Source organism: Narcine bancroftii, chromosome 1, assembly GCF_036971445.1.
Source record: "Narcine bancroftii isolate sNarBan1 chromosome 1, sNarBan1.hap1, whole genome shotgun sequence".
Classification (NCBI taxonomy): Eukaryota; Metazoa; Chordata; class Chondrichthyes; order Torpediniformes; family Narcinidae; genus Narcine; species Narcine bancroftii.
The window spans coordinates 22,076,175-22,088,456 of NC_091469.1; the positions used below are offsets into that span (position 1 = coordinate 22,076,175).

Below are 12,282 nucleotides of genomic sequence, written 5' to 3' on the forward strand. Positions count from 1 at the left end.
AGCACTTGTAGTTTTTATATACCCACTTATCATCCTCAAGCCTTTGTCTCAACCTTCATCCTCCAAACCTTCAACCTGTCCATCTTATTATCCATCACGTGGCTTAAAGCCTACCACATCTAGGTGATTCAAGTGCTGGTCTCGATCATTATCTATGCAAGTATATGCATCAAGCACTGAACATTCTCTGGGAGAAAATCCTCCTCAAATCCCCTCTAAACCCATTGCCCCCTAATTTTTAGATCTGTGTGGAGGAAAGCATCCCACAATCTACCTGATGCTGATCATAATTTTGTTTACATTTATTGGGTACCACCTCTCCATTCCTTCTCTTCTGAGGAAAATAAACAATTTTAAAAACAAGCTATAAACTATTTAAATCCCAAGCAACCGCCTGGTCAATTTCTTTGGTACCCTCCCCAAGTACTGTACCCCAAGTACTGTACATAACATCCTTTGGCTAGTGTTATGACCAACACTTCACACACCACTCAAAGTGGCAGCCTGACATAAAACTTACAAAGTGATTCAACTTCCCTGCTCTTGGGCTCTGCCCTGGTTAATGAAGGTCAGTATTCTGTATGTTTTTCACCACTTTGTCTATCTGTGCTGGGTCCTTTTTTTTTAAAGTATTTTATTTAAATTTTCCATACATGCAATCATGTCAAAATACAAAATATATAATGTAATCATGTCAATCAATTACATGTGATTTTTTTTTTATAAAACCTCAAAGAAAATCCCCACAATCCCCCTCCAATAATTACTCCATAGAGATAGAAAAGAAAGAAAAGGAAAAAGAATACAATTAGTAAAGAAGGAAAAATGAAGTAAATCTAGTTGTCTTTCATTCAATTCTAAACATTCAATTTTACTTGTTTATTTATTCCAAGAAGTTATCAAGGTTTCACGAGGTTTTACAAAAACTTTTAAATTTATACCTGCAATATGTAAATATAGGCACCAAATTTTCAAAAAATTATCATATTTATTTCTTAAGTTATGTGTGATCCTCTCGAGAGGAACACAGCGATGAATTTCTGCATACCATCCTTCATGAGAATCTGATTTCCATGTCACTGATTATACACTCTTTTGCAACTACTAATGTAATTTTTACAAATTCTTTTTGATACAAATTAAATTTCAATTTTGGTTTTGACCATTGGATCTGGTGGAAATTTAACTTTTGTGACTTGCTCCTAAAATGCTGCAAATTCTATCCAGAATGGTCTCAATTTTGGACATGACCATGTAGAATGTAAAAAAAAAAGTACCAATCTCTTGACTATATCTAAAACATTGATCTGAAAGATATGACTTCAGTCTATTTAATTTTTGTGGAGTATAAGATATAATTGATGTAAAAAAAAAATTCTATTGAACCAATCTATATCTTGCATTTATTGTATTTGTCATAGTTCAGATCAATTTTTCTCCCCAATAGTAATATTTAAATCTGTCTCCCATCTCTGTCCAGATCTATGAATTTCCTGCTTTTGAGATCCCTTTTCCAATAATATATATACATGGCTGATATAAATTTCTTAATAGATCTATTATAAATCAAGACTTCTAATTCATTACTTTTAGGTATTAATATTGTTGGACCCAATTTATCTCATAAATAAGTTTTTATTTGATATAACATATATTGTATTACTTTGAATCCTATATTTTTTAACTGTTCAAATGACATTAAATTACCTCTTTCATAACAATCTTCTACATTTCTAATTCCTTGAGTAAACCAAATTTTCAAAAGTCCATTATTCATTGTTAACGGGGTGTCTATTTTGATTCAAGGACATTTTAGCTAAACCAGGGTTCCTTGTTTCCATTTCAGTATTTGCTTTATACCATATATTAATCAAGTGCTTCAATAATGGAGTTTCCCCAGATACTAAATATTAATCTTGGTTCCCATTTATATATAAAATCTTCTGAAGTCTTCTCTCCCATCTTTACCCATCTTTATTTTAATCCATGCAGGTTTCTCTTCATCTTCGAAAAAAGAGAGAAATCTCATTTGTGTTGCCTTATAATTTTTAAAATTTGGAAGTTGTAGACCTCCTAATTCATATTTCCATATTTTTTTTCTAGAGAGACCTTTGACATCTTGCCCTTCCAAAGAAATTTTCTTACATATTTATTTAATTCCTGTAAAAATTTGTGTAAGGATATAGGCAATGTTTGAAAAAGTTATTGCACTCTAGGAAATGTATTCATTTTAATACTGGATCCTTGAACTTGTACACTGAGGTACCCCAGTTCTTCAGTACTTCTGAGGGGGCACTATTTATTGTCCTCAAAGTGAAATGTCAAACACTTATCAAGATTATGTTCCATCCTAGTTACTCTGTGCATTTACCAATTGATTAACAGCATCCCAGTCTAAAATTACTCTCCTCAGTCAATACCACCAATCTTTGACTTCTGGGACTTAAGACTCATACATTTTAAATTGGGCCGGCACAGTGTAATGATTGGCGCAATGATGTATTGCAGTGCCAGCAATCAGGACTGGGGTTCGAATCTTCACGCTTCCTGTAAGGTGTTTGTACATTCTCCCCACGTCTGTGTGGATTTTTTCCGGGGGGGGGGGGTGGTTCCTTCCACTCTTCAAAACTTACCAGTGATTATAGGTCAATTGGTTGTAATTGGGCAGCATGGGCTCATGGGCTGAAAGGGCTGGGTACCATGCTAAATGTCTAAATTAAAATTAATATTCAAATTGTTAATGCATATAACAAACCTGCATTATTGGTGCCAGGCTTCTATTAACAAAAACAACCCTACAGCATTACGTTCACACTAATTTTGGATCCAATCTGCCCAAGATCTCTGCAAATATACATTAATCCTCTCCCTCAAAATTTTCTAACTTCTAACTGACATTGGACTAACAGGCATTTAATTACCCTGCTTATCCCTGCTGTTCTTTTTGAATAAATAATATGGGTATCAAGAAATCACAAATGTGGAAAGCAAAGATAGTCAACACAAAGAGAGGGGAGGAGTGAATTGGGCCAGTAAGTGACTGAAGATGGATGAAAGATGACAAACGTATGGAACTAAAAAGGTAAGGGTGATGATGGGAGACAAAGGCAGGTGATAGATGGAAGCAATGGTGGGTAGGGAGGGGGGGGGGAAGAAGAGGGTGAAGATGGAAGCAGCTGCTGGAAGGCTACAAGTGTTGGAATCTGATGGGAGGTGGGGGGGGAAGAGAAAGGGTGAGACAGAGGCCAGTGTCACAGAACATTGCAGCACTGAGTAGCTGCTTCAGCCCACATTGTTGTCAACTTGCACAAACCTTCTCCACAACAAACTGACTGTTCCCAACCATATATCTGTAATCCATTTTTCCTTGCATTCCTATGCCTATCTAAGCATTCTTTAAATGTCCCTATTATACCAGCCTCCACCACCACCCACAACGATGCATTAGAGACACCTACTATTGTGAGTACAAATATTTAACTGTGATGCCTTGCCTTAACTTTCCTCCACTCACCTTAAACAGATGTCCTCAGGCACTTGCTGTTGTTGCCCTTGGAAAAGGGTACCAACTATCCATCCTAACTATGCTTCTCATCTTGTATACCTATAATTTAGTCTCCACTCATCTTTGGTCATTCTAAAGAGAAAAATCCTGGCTTGGTCAACCTTGCTTCATAAGACGTGTTGTCCATTTTAGACAACATCCTGGTAAATCTCCTCTATATCCTCTATAGCTTCTACATCCTTCCTTAATGAGGTGAACAGAACTGCAACTGTGATCTATCCAGAGGTTTTTAGAACTGCAATATAATATTCAGGTTCTTGAACTCAATCCCTCTACTAATGAGGGTGATAAACAGAAATATTGCAGATACTGATATTTGAGTGATTGAGTGAACAAAGAAGCTAAAGGAACTTGATAGGTCAGGCAGCATCCATAGGTAAAAATGGTTAAAAAAAAAAATAAAGGGCCCCAACCCAAAAAGTGGATTGACCACGTCTATCTATGGATGTTTCCTCATCTGCCAAGTCCTTCCACCTTCTTTTCATTCAGGTCGATAGGTGGACAGAAGAGAGGTGAAGGATAATGGTCGAATGGAGTTGTGTGATAAAGGTGGAGGCACAAAAGCTACCAATGGAAGGTGAAGGAGAAGTGAAAGGAGACAGGGAAGTGAAATGGGCGAAGATTGGTGGATGGAGCCAGGACAGAAGGCGAGATGAAAGGGGGCTGAAGGTGGGGGGATATGGGAAAGGGGCGAGAGGTGGTTCCGTTGGGCAGAGAATCACAGGAGGTCAAGTTTCATGTGCATACAAGAGATTGCGAAGGTCGGGGGTCTGGTGCAACAAAGTGCTGGAGGAACTCAGCGGACATGAAGGTTTGACACTCATGATCTAGAGGGAGGAGCGGCCTGCAAGAGTGAGTGATGGGGAGACGAGCCTGCTGGTTCACTCTGCCGCGGCCTCTTGCCGAGCGCTCCAGCCTAGCCTATCCCCGTGGCTCCCTGCCGCTCACTGAAGCCAGCTCACCCCCTCCTCTTACCTTCCTTCGCCCGATTCCGACCCTGGACCCCTTCCTTCTCCCAGGCCGTTTCCCAGCAACCAGACTCCGTCGGCTATCGCGAGGTTTCGGCTCAGCTCGCCCGAGATCTCGGCGTCGGAGCCACGACGGGAGGGGGGAGAAGCGAAGCTCGGTCGGGCCCCGGCCCCTCCCATTATCTCCCGGTGCAGATCCTTCTCCCAGGTAATCATCTTGTCCATTGCTGGAGCTCTCCTCCGCAAGCCATTTCAGGCTTCAGGCACCCCTGCAACAGGAGCTCCTCAGACCTCCTCTGGACGCTGCGAGACCTGCTGAGTTCCTCCAGCAGGTCACAATCACAGCGGTTGCAGACGTTCGTGTTTAGCTCCTCAAAACCTCTCGCACCTTTCAATACTGGTCGCGGCCCCATTTCCTCCTTTGGCGTCGCTCTATTCCTCCATCTAGTTTCCTATTTAACCCGAAACGTTGGATAGGTACCTTTATATTGGCCATAAACGGTCAACCAGTTTACCTATCTCGGCTGCACCATTTCATCAGATGCAAGGATCGACAATGAGATAGACAACAGACTCGCCAAGGCAAATGGCGCCTTTGGAAGACTACATAAAAGAGTCTGGAAAAACAACCAACTGAAAAACCTCACAAAGATAAGCGTATACAGAGCCGTTGTCATACCCACACTCCTGTTCGGCTCCGAATCATGGGTCCTCTACCGGCACCACCTACGGCTCCTAGAACGCTTCCACCAGCGTTGTCTCCGCTCCATCCTCAACATCCATTGGAGCGCTCACATCCCTAACGTCGAAGTACTCGAGATGGCAGAGGTCGACAGCATCGAGTCCACGCTGCTGAAGATCCAGCTGCGCTGGATGGGTCTCGTCTCCAGAATGGAGGACCCTCGCCTTCCCAAGATCGTGTTCTAAGGTGAGCTCTCCACTGGCCAACGAGACAGAGGTGCACCAAAGAAGAGGTACAAGGACTGCTTAAAGAAATCTCTTGGTGCCTGCCACATTGACCACCGCCAGTGGGCTGATATCGCCTCAAACCGTGCATCTTGGCGCCTCACAGTTTGGCGGGCAGCAACCTCCTTTGAAGAAGACCGCAGAGCCTACCTCACTGACAAAAGGCAAAGGAGGAAAAACCCAACACCCATCCCCAACCAACCAATTTTCCCCTGCAACCGCTGCAATCGTGTCTGCCTGTCCCGCATCGGACTTGTCAGCCACAAACGAGTCTGCAGCTGACGTGGACTTTTTACCCCCTCCATAAATCTTCGTCCGCGAAGCCAAGCCAAAGATTCCTAATGTTTGCACACTGATCTGCTGAGTTTCGCCAGCATTGTTTTTTACTTGAACCACTTTCGAGTTTAACCACCTCTATAAACATTAGTGTGAGAGAGTCTGTTGTCATATACATAAAGCACAATGCTCAGTGGAGCTAAATCTTTACCTGTTGCAGCCACAAATCCAAAGACTAAACTGCTTCTGTGCTGTAGTGTTATATGCTTTTATAAACACAGTGAGTGCAAAAGTGGTTTCAATAGCGGAAGCAGCTTTTGATGACACACAAGATACTGGAATCTGGAGCAAAGCTAACTCCTGGAGGGGCTCTGGGATGTACAGCCTCAGAGGGAGAAAAAGAATGGTCAACATTTCGGGACAGAACCATCATTTGGTGATGCATGTCACAGATACTATAATGATTCCAGTCCATCACTCAGCCTCAGTCCCTGCAGCTCATCTGTCTCAATCCACAGACCCTAACTACTCCCTCATCCCCATCCCTGACAATCTTTCCACTTCTCTCATACCTCATGACAAGTCACCCACACCCCTCCATTCAGTATCTCCCAATCATTCCTTTTCCTCATTTTGAATGCCATCATTCCGACCCACCAATAGTGATCTCTCTCCCTCCATAAACTCCCATCAATTGCTGTCTCTATCCATTGTTGTCATTCCTTTCCTGACCACTGTCAACATTGTCCCATAGCTGCTATTCTCTCTTCACCAAGACTTTCTCCATCTCCAATTCATCATAATTATTATTACCTCCCATCCCCACCCCAACATCTAGCACAGTGGTTCTCAACCTTTTTCTTTCCACTCGCATACCACTTTAAGTAATCCCTATACCATCAGTGCTCTGTGGTTGGTAAGAGATTGCTTAAGGTGGTATGTGAGTGGGAAGGGAAGGTTGAGAATCACTGCTCTAGATCCAATTGTTACTGAAATATTTTTCTTCAGAAAAATTGTCATTGGCCCATTTCCTTTGGAGTTATGAAACTGTGCACATGAGTCAATTAAATACAATTAAAACAGTGGTTTTCAAACCTTTTCTTTACACCCACATACTACCTTAAGCAATCCTTACTAATCACAGAGCATCTATGCCATAGGGAATACTTAAAGTGGTATGTGAGTGGAAAGAAAAAGGTTCACGAACCATCTGCCTCCTTCACCCAGTTATGGTAGGTGATCAGTGGTTCACCATCATGAATTGCTTTGAGAGGCTGATCATGGCTCACTTGAACTCTCGCCTCCCAATCAGCTTTGACAAACTTCTAATTACCTTTTGTCCAAAGAGGTACACCCCAGATGCCATAATCTCTGACTCTCCACTTGGTCTTGGCTTACCGAGGATCCTGCTGTTCATCAACCACAGCTCCACCTTGAATGCCACAGACACCAGCAAGTTCATCCCTAAACTGATACGTTGGCCTCAGCACCCCTCTCTTCAACCGGATCCTTGAATTCCTGTCTTAACAGACCACAAACTGTAAAGATAGATAGCAACACCTCAAACATAAACACTCAATGCTGGTGACTTGCAAGGATATGTTCTCAGTCACCACTCTGCCTACACCCATAACTGGTCAAATAACACTCTACCTTTAAGTTCACTAATTACACCAGTTTTTGACAAAATCTCAAATAATAATGAGACAGAATACAGGAAAGAGATTGAGAGTCTATTGGCCTGATGCACTCCCTATCCATGTGAATAGCACTGAAGAGGAATCAGTAGATTGTTTCAAGCTCATGAGAGTAACATTTCCAGTGACTTGACCTGGATCAATCATGTCAAGCTGGCAGTCAAGAATGCACATTAGCACCTCTACTTACTTAGAAGGCTTAGGAAGTTCAGCATGTGTGCCAGGAGGGAAACGGGAAGTGGGGACAGAAGACAGCATGTCTCCCATGTTCCTTAACGAAAGTACCCTAGCAACACAACGTGGTTTGAGAGCTGCAGATAGTGGTGAATAAGCTGAGAAAATCCTTCAACCCTTGCTCCCCTTGATCATCTCTATCCATACCTGCTGCTGCTTAGGAAAGACAGCAAACATACTGAAGGACCAATCCTGTCCCAGACACACTCTTATCTACCTCCTCCTGTCAGAAAGAAGATTCAAGGGAGTGAAATTGCACACCAACAGGTTTAAAGATAATTTTCCTGCAGCTGTCAAGCTCCTGAATGAACCCCCCACAGTGATATCATGCTACCTTTGCTTGGTATTCATGGATCTTTTCACTATCAGACTACACTCTGTAAATATGCTCTTGCTTTTTTATTTTGTACAACTGTATGCATTTTAGAACTGATGTGCTAGACTGCTTGGGGAAGAACCTTTCTCACTGTACCAGGAATAATGTGACAATAAACTTAATGAAGACCGACTGGCAACAATCTTTTCCACAACTATCGACCAAGAACTACACTGCCAAAAACCAGAAGAAATTGGAGAGAATTGTGAACACAACTTGGGCCATCCCATAATCCAACATCCCCTCTATCAACTTCATCGATATCACCTGCTTCAAGGACAGTTTCTTTCCCACTATTATAAGCCTCTTTTAACCAGATCTTTCCCTGATAAAAGATGATGCCCTTGTACTTTTCTCTGTACTCTACACTTTATAGCACTACTATATATCTTGCAGTCTTTGACTTACTGTCACACAGCACCCTTCACTTTTGCATTACCTGGATAGCAAACAAAACAAAGCTTTTCACTGTCTCAGTAAAGGTGACAATAAACAATTCAATTCCCACTGGCTTCTACCTTAACCTCTATTTACACACTTCCTATCCAAATGGTCTCTAATCTATACTGAGTTATCCCCACCAGCTTCCACTGTACCTTTTAACAATCCTAAAACTTCACGCAAGCTAAAGTCCACTGCTATTTCAAGCTAGTGGTTATTTTCAGGACTGTCCTGAAATATTAATGGTCTCTCACAAATGTTCCTTGATACACTGAACATTTCTAGCATTTTCTATTTATGACCTTTTGTATCTTCTATTGGAAATGTATAGGTCAACCTTCTGTTGTGTTTGCTGATCAGAAGTCCATGATGCAATGTTTCAATAATTAAACTGAGTTCCATTTAGATTCCACCTCACAAACTGCAGATTTCCATCTTTTTTAACTTCTTTCAAACATTGGTGAGGCCAAATTTGGAGTACTGTGTACAGTTTTGGTCACCAAATAGATATAAACAAAATAGAGAGAGTGCAGAGAAGGTTCACGAGAATGTTGACAGGATTTCAAGGTTTGAGTTGCAGGGAAAGGTTGTGCAGACTGGGGCTTTTTTCTCTGGAGTGTAGAAGATTGAGGAGGGACTTGATAGAGGTGTTTAAGATTTTAAAAGGGACAGACAGAGTAAACGTGGATAGGTTTTTTCAATTAAGAGTGGGGGAGATTCAAACTAGAGGACATGGTTTAAGATTGAAGGGGGAAAATTATAAGGGGAACATGAGGGGAAATTTCTTTACGCAAAGGGTGGTAGGGATGTGGAATGAGCCTCCGACAGATGTGGTCGAGGCGGGATCATTGATTACATTTAAGGAAAGACTGGAGAGTTACATGGATAGGAGAGGACTGGGTATGGACTGGGTGCTGGTCAGTGGGACTAGGAGGGTGGGGATTTGTTACGGCATGGACTAGTAGGGCCGAACTGGCCTGTTCTGTGCTGTAAGTGGTTATATGGTTATTAGAAGTAAAGATTGATTGTCAATAGGAATAAAACAGAAAATTCAGGAATGGAATGAGAAACATTTCTAGTTGATGGCCTTTTAATCAGAAATTAGAAAATTTAGAGAAAAATACATTTTAATGTCCAAATAAATGGGATCGGAAATCCATGTTATAGTGGAAAGCAGAAGCAATTAAAGAACAGAAGGAATAATAATGTGTAACAAAGGATGGAAATACATTAAGTACAGGTTAACTATCTGAAATTATTGGACAACTTACTGAAAAGTTGCATATGCTGATAATGGTAATTATCTGAAATCTGGAAGTTTGAAAGGCTGTAAAATGCCTGGTCAGAAGATGAGGTTCTGTTCCTCAAACTTACATAAAGCTCACTACTGAAAAAGCATTCAGGCCTGAAGTGTCAATTGCCTTTTACATTCTATGGATATTGCATGGCTTGGTGAGTTTCTCCAGCATTTTTGTATACAGCACAAGACACCAGCATCTGCAGATTTTCCAGTTTACTTATTTAAGGTTTAGCATGAAGTCACAGAGAGAAGGGGATCAATGGGATATGTGACTAAAGCTCCACATCATGCATACAGGTGAAAAGGAGGAATTTCTGCAAAATGGGCAATCTCCTTTTGGTTTCCCCAAAGTTTTTAAGATAAAAGTGAGTCGTAAATACAGTATGCCAGATTGAATAGAGTTTAAGTAAATTCTATTTCACACTATTCTTCCTCCAAAATTTAATGGATAGAATGCAATAAGCAAAGTCCGATAATGCTGGAAATACTCAGATATCAGAGAGCACTTGAAACATTATTTGTTTCTCTCTCCACCCAGTCTAACCTGTTGAGTAATTCCATAGAAATACCCAATAGTTTTATAGTGGGCAACATTCTTATGCACAAAAATACATACAGTGAGGCTGATTAGAAAGAAAATTATGGTGTTCAATAAAGCAATACAAATTTTTGGCTGCATTGTTATTTGCCTCTTTAAATATTTTCCATTGAACTTTGGGGAAAAATGAAGAAAGTGTTCTTCTGATGTATGGTTGGAATATGATAGCGCTTTTCCCATCTGTAAATCATCTAATGGGGCATTAAGATAGATATGGTTTGTATTCTCACATTGTACTGACTCCACTAAGTTCTTGCCCTGTTTATTACTTGATTATAATCTCTGTGACAGTTTAAGAGGCATATCAAAAATGAAAAATTTCCACAAATATATTTGACCATAGATAGACCTTATTGTATAAAATGTCATCACAAGGGGGCACATTTGATTACATTTCAAATAACTAATGAAGTTTGCAGCATATTTGTCACTGAATAGTGTACCCCAATGTTTGAGATTCCTTCATAGATTTGGGCCAAGGAATTCCAACCTGTTATCTGTTGTTTCTATTGCTTGAAGGGGATCAGAAGAGGATAACAGCATTCTGACTGGCTGCATCACTGATATGGAGGTGCCAATGCACAGGATGGGAAAAGACGCCAGAGAGTTGTGAACTCAGCCAATGTCATTATGGGTATCAGACCACTTCAAGGACATCGACAAGAGGCAGTGTCTCAAGAAAGCAGCCTCTATTCTCAAGGACCCCCACTACCCAGACCATGCCCTCTTCTCACTGCGATCATCAAGGAAGGTACAGTCGCCTGAAGACAAATATCCAGTGGTACAAAAACATCCTCTTCCTCTCTGCCATCAGATTACTGAATGTACAATGAACCACCGACACTTCTTTTGCACTAATATATTTAATTAGTGAATGCTCTTTTGTAAGGTTGTACTTGTGCATTCGGATGACAATAAATGACACAAACTTGACTCAAATTCAAACTTGAATGTAAATTACAACAATTTTGCACCTTTAATTCTGCTGCAAAATAACAAATTCTATGACAAGTGTTCATGACAATAAATTCTAATTCTGGTTCTGAAGAACTTAAATAAAGCCAGATTTTTTTCTATTTCAGGAAGTGTAACTGGTGATAGTACTTTACATAATTTAATGGCAGGGAATCAAATGATAGATGTGCACATTCTCCCAAGAGACAACTTCCGAAACTCAATTTTAAGAATGAAAACCATCTGACCCTATAATTCTCTTCCTGTTGGGGTTAAAGGTAACTGAAGGATGCTTCAGTAATGCACAGTTCCCAGTATCATAGAAATTTACAGCCAAGAAGGTAACCACTTGTTGGTCAGAATGGAACTGTTTAAACCAATCCTATTTTCTGATCCCTGGGAAATAACTTCATAGGTTACAGCACCTTATGCTTATTTAAGCTCATTCTGGTGACAATATTTGCCATAGCCACTTTCAGGCACACTCTGAACATTCATCACTCTCCATTTTCCCACCCCAAATTTTTCTATCAATTATCTATCTTCCTCATTTTTGCTCTTGCAATGAAATCTCATCCCTCCCTTGTTTCTCTCCCCCCACCAAAAAAAATGCTTTAGCCAATCCAATCTCTCACTCGGCACCATCTATTTAAATTGCTGTACTCTCTTGCTAGCATATCTTTCTTGTAAAGTAAATGTTAGAGGTAAGAAAAGAATAAATTAAGTAGTAAGAATTGTAAGAAAGTTAGAAAAGACATGTAATAAGGGAGGCAAACTTGGTTTGGATGGGTGCAGACAGCAGCATGTCTGATTGGGGTCAAAAGGATCAAAGAGGAAATGTGGAAAGCTATTGCTAAAAAGTTTGTAGATGCAAATTAAATTGTCACTATTGGAAGACGACTGAATA

At 40.6% G+C, this 12,282-nt stretch overlaps 1 protein-coding gene across 2 annotated transcripts in view; it reads right to left on the minus strand.

The window, feature by feature from the left end:
* The window catches only part of fktn (fukutin), a 41,244-nt gene extending 36,603 nt beyond the window's left edge, over positions 1-4,641 (minus strand). The window contains exon 1 of one of the 2 annotated variants that reach the window (XM_069921777.1): positions 4,541-4,641. The gene's annotated coding sequence lies outside the window, so the exon portion shown is untranslated. The remainder of the gene's footprint in view (positions 1-4,540) is intronic. The other variant, XM_069921784.1, reaches the window with a different exon arrangement.
* Positions 4,642-12,282: the final 7,641 nt, after the last annotated feature.